Source organism: Aphis gossypii, chromosome X, assembly GCF_020184175.1.
Source record: "Aphis gossypii isolate Hap1 chromosome X, ASM2018417v2, whole genome shotgun sequence".
Taxonomy (NCBI): Eukaryota; Metazoa; Arthropoda; class Insecta; order Hemiptera; family Aphididae; genus Aphis; species Aphis gossypii.
The window spans coordinates 58,758,788-58,764,576 of NC_065533.1; positions in this window are offsets into that span (position 1 = coordinate 58,758,788).

Sequence of the window (5,789 nt, forward strand, 5' to 3'; positions counted from 1 at the left end):
GCTAATCGGAATGCAATTAAATATATTCTAATGACATCTGACAAACGAATAGGTATGATATACTTTCTATACATAGGTACCTACCTAATAAAGATCATCGGAATTCATAGAAATTAAATACGTATCTAATAATAAATACAAAATATTCAAGTCACAGCTAATTATTATTACTTCATTAGTTCGTATACAGCGCGTTCAAAGATTTTGAATTAGTTTTTTATCTTCCCTAATAAAAATCTGAAATCAAATGTGTGTATGACCTGCAGGGTTGTGATTTTATAGCATTTGCATATTTCTTATGAAATGTTTAAAAAAGTAACAGAGTAAGCTAAAAATATATTTCATTATACAGAGAACTCAAATTAAAAATTTTATTTTGCTTTATTTGTATATTTTAAGATTTTTCAATTTATAGTGCTTTTTTTGAACTTTTTGAGATTTTTTTGCTTTTTTGCCTGTTTTTTGAATCAAAATCGGTCTTATTTTATGAAATTATATCTCACCAAAACGTGGTTTTACATTTTTGTCAATCGAATTATCGAATAAATTGTAAATGTATAGATTAAGTAGGTAAATAGGCTGATTATACACTAATACAACACCGTACAATTACATCGATAATATTATATAGATTATAGGTATAATGTTAAATAGACTATTACGATGATTTTGAATTAGGTATTTGGTTCTAATTTTTGTTATCTGCTTATTTTGTTAGAGGTTTATGGCGTTTTCTACTGTAAGATTTCCTTTTTTTCATATTTAAGGTGCATATTTATGCAATATTATTTGGTACAACGATTATTTACTATGATTTTTTTACTCTGATTTAAATATTTAATATGAGCAATATGATATTATATTATATATAATAATTTTTTTTTTTAATAATATATCACATTAATTTTATACTACTATATATAGGTACAATATACATAAGTAAGTTTCTTTAAATAAATACTTTGGGCGAGTAGTAGGTATACAGTGCCTAGTTGTCCGCCTAAAATATTATTGGGTATGGTCGAATTGCACTTGAGTTGAAAAAAGGTAATGGTCTAACTGCATTTAAGTTCAAAATAAGTATTTCAACAAAAATATCATGCATTTAAAGGTGTTAAACGTTTAGAAAACACTAATTTCCTTCCCACTAACATGCTTAGAACTGACAATGATTTTAATCATTGCACGGCGTGGTTAAAAATGATAGTTTTATACTTGCATCATGTTAATATTATATTTGAAATATATTTTTTTAATTAATTCCCATCATTTTTTGTAGTAATAAACTTATAACAAAAGAACTTCAATTAAAAATATTAGCTTAGTTATTCGCTTTTGAGCATAAAGATATTTTTCAGAATTATTTATTTATATGTCATTTGCTTGCAAATATACATATATATTATATATATATTATTAATATTATAATTTTAAGCGATTATAATATAACACCTACATTTGGAATTTTCTAATTAGTTTAGTTATATAATTGTTGATATCAATTATTTGTCACCAAAAAAAATATAAGTCGTAATACAACAATTACTATTATAGGACTATTATATTAGCATATTTGATATTATGCTAAGCATAATGATCTTACATCTATTATACATTGAGTGCATTTTTACGCATACAAATTTAATTTGATTTTATACTTTATTCAAAGCAGTATTAGCCATTAGGTGCATTTTATTAGTAGCTTAATGGTTATAAGTTATAATTTGTAAATTAGGTAGTGGTATAAAAGATAAATATTTTCATGATTGTTTGATGTCATAGAATTAATGTTCACATATTCGGTAATATACATTTTTAAAACGGGCAGAGACTGATTATTTTTAATAGTATAATATGTTTATATAGAGATACAAACGAAAAAAAAGTTTGTATTACTTAGTTTTGTTTTTCACCAAATTGTATTTCATATAAATGTCATAATATACTTTCATTAATTTCCTTTATGTTATCGAAGTAACTTGTATTATTTATCAATAATAAAAAAAAAGATTTATAAATCTTTTGCAATTTAAACCATAATTATAATTATAATATATAAATATATAATTCAATAGTTATTTCTCATGTATTCAAATGTATAAGAATCAGTCACTATGGACAATTTATATTACTTAAAATTATAAAAATCAAATTTCATATATTTTTTAAATATATAATTTAGATGATAATCAAATAATAAAATGTGAACATTGGTGAAGTATCAATCAATTCAGGATAATATTATTATAATATTTTAATTTTTAATCTTTATTTATAGATATATTATTTAATTATACTTTTCTTTGTTATAATATTATTTATTAATCCTTCTCAATCTCTATGTGAATTAATAATGTATTTATTTTTTCATTTATAAATTATTTTTTGATTCATAATTGATAATTTAATAGATGAAATGAAAATTTAATGTATATCTATGAATAGATACAAGTTGTTCTTCAAATTCAAATTTTTCTTGCCAACCTGACCCTGGATACATCATAAAAAACGAATAGTTATAATATAGAAAAAAATAATTATTTGCTTCATAATTGAATTTTGTAGTACCTACACATTTCATATTTTGTACTACACAAAGTGTGTCGTAGAATTATATTAATAAGCCGTGTTAATTAAAAACTTTATACCTCCGCCATTGAAATTTGTTATTGCCCCGCCATCCATATAACAATCAATGCATCCTATGAATATTAAATACCTTATGAGTTTATATATTGAAATTTATTAATCTAATAAAGTGGCGGTTGAAATGAATTATTGATGTAATTTTTAAAAAGAATTAAAATTAAAAAAAAGGAAGAATAATAAATACAATGTTAAAATAGTATACAAATGTATAAAAATTAAATGTATGTATTATTATGGATGACGGGACGATAAAAAACTATTACGGCATTACCCATTTATGTGCTGTTCTACAACTATTCGATAAAATGTTACAATCGTTGTGTATCGCCGTTTTCTATCAACAGAACACATAAAATGAAGCACCGAATGAATTCATCTACGAGTCACTAATATTATACCTATTATATTATTATAATATGGTTTATCTTATGTCCGATACATTTTACTTTACAATTTTAAGTTAATATATATAGACATCAAAGATGACTAACATAGGGACCAAAAAACATATTGTCAGTGATATATACATAATATAATTTTTAATATCACGCATAATATGATTTAAGTACATGCAAGAATATAGTAAGTCTCATATAGTTTATAATATATTTCTTGAATAAAATTGTTTTGAGCTAATTAATGGTATGAAAATTATGATTTTTCACGGGCTGCCGATCGAGTCTTATAATTCTATACGGACACGGTTTACATTGACATATCCTTATTATTAGTCGTTACCACAAACAACAAGTATTAATTATAAATATGATTATTTAGATTATTATTAATTTACCTACAATATTTTATAACAATTTACTTTTTATTTTTAATTTTTCTATTTTAATAATTAACACTATACATAATTTTATTACTAGTTACTACTTAAGTACCTATAAAACTTTTATTTATAATAATATTCAATATATACTTTATGTATACTATACTACAAAGTGTCCGCGTTCTGCATTTTTAACAATGGACAGTACAAAGTGACCGTTTACTCCGACGGTTGTGCGCATCGCGTAGTCGTGTGGACTTACACACTGTGACACACACATTATAATATATATTATATACTAGCTGAATTACCCGAATTCGCTCGTGTATATTTTTGTGTTTTTCATATAGGAGTATTGATGTACGCGCGATGCATGAGATTATTTTTATCGATTAAGTTCTCGGAACAATATCTTATCTACACGACGGACAAAATGATAGGTTGATGGTTGCTGGAAACCCGCGGGCCACCGTGCGTCGTGTGGTGCAGCACAATACGTATTGGCAGTGAATAATTATAATTGTTTGTAACTCCACTAAAACGAAACATTTTTAAAAATGCTTTCTTATTGCATGGTGAAAAGATGTGAAGCACCTCTATTCTAAATTTCAAGTTCGTACGTTGCGTAGTTTTTGAGTTACAGTGATCAGTGTCTAAGTGGTATTTGGATTTTATATATATAGATTGCACCGGAGTTCGTACGCGTTGTGGCACACATCTATAATCTATATCTATACTTCTATAATATATATCTATAATTATATCTATACTGACTATACTACTACTACTATATAAAACGAAGTCGCTTTTTTTGTCCGGGATAAACTCCGAAACTACTTATTCAATACCTACGTCTTGTGCATTTTTTTTTAAATTAAAGAAGACATCACAGAGAAGGTTTGTATTCCATAACTATATGAAATATTAAAATTGTAAGGGTTTTTTTACGACCGCGCTAAGTGCTAACCACGAAAACTGTACTACAACGATGTGGCAAACATTTTTTATTGCCTACCTGACAGTCTGCTGAAGGTTATGGTACCACTTTTGTTAATAAGAAATAATTGTTAAGTCTTTGAATTTTGTAATTACTGTACTTTTAAAAAAACCAAGCTAATTGTCACCATATCGCTCGATATTTAATTTTTTGTCGAATGGGAGGGAGAGGGGGGATTGTATTTTTATGTTCCCATTTTCAATAAAAATATATTTATCATTAATACCGATAGAAACATTTCAATACGTTTTACTTTTGAACGGGCTACTTTATTTTTTAGTCTTGGGCATAGATGCAGTACCTACAATACAATATTAGACATTAGAAATAGATTATGTGTAGTATATTGTATGTGTTTACTGTTTAGTAATTTATTTTAAGTGTTTTCGCAAATATGGCCAGTCGGCCAGATATATTATAATATTTAAAACTCTGTGGTATTGTACTTTTCAGTAACCGGTCGACATATGTGATCTTAAAAAAAAAAAAAAAATTAACAACATATATAAATTAAAGCACGAAAATCTAGAAATAATGACAAAAAAAAAAACTTGAAAATATTGAATAGGAAAAAAGTTATTGCATTTGTCAAATAGACAAGTTACGTCCTGTATACGTATTCTGTTATATTCTAATTTACTAGCTATATTTACCATGTTATCCTGTCTTAACAGTGAATATTGCATTTGAATTAATCTAATTAAAAAACAAATATTATTCCGAAAATTGTTATGTAGATGGTAAATTGTATTTTTGGAAGTTTTATAAAGGACAAGCGGACAAAAATTTATTACTGGGGCCCGATATTGTATGAAGGGGCCCTGCCTGTGTATGTGTGATGCACATGTCAATAATATTAAAAATGCATTGGTTTATATCGGGGTAGCTAATACGACGGACGTATTAAGCCGCGTTTTTATTATTTCGGCGTTGGCCCGCCAAAACGCAAGCCAGTTTGTATATAATATATTAGAATTAGACATCACAGAACATAATATGTCTATAGGCTATTATATTTATAATAAAAAGTAGTATCGTTCTGATGGTCATCGTATAATATACACGTTCCCACCGGTGTTAGGTATAGAACATAGACAAATAAAACCTAATATTAAATATTTCTTAGGGCTCCGCTAGAAAATACTGCTTAAAAAAAGGTTCCGTGGCTGAAAAAGCTCGGGAAATCACTGCCTAACAGTATTTCATTTTAATAATTCGACAACTTATAGTCTTATACCTACTTATTATAATGAATAATATGAGTGAAGATTCATTCAAACATATTGTTATGCACAGTATAACCATCCATTAGTTTGGATATCAAAGGCCGAATAATAAGCTCCAAAACATAATATAATACACCAA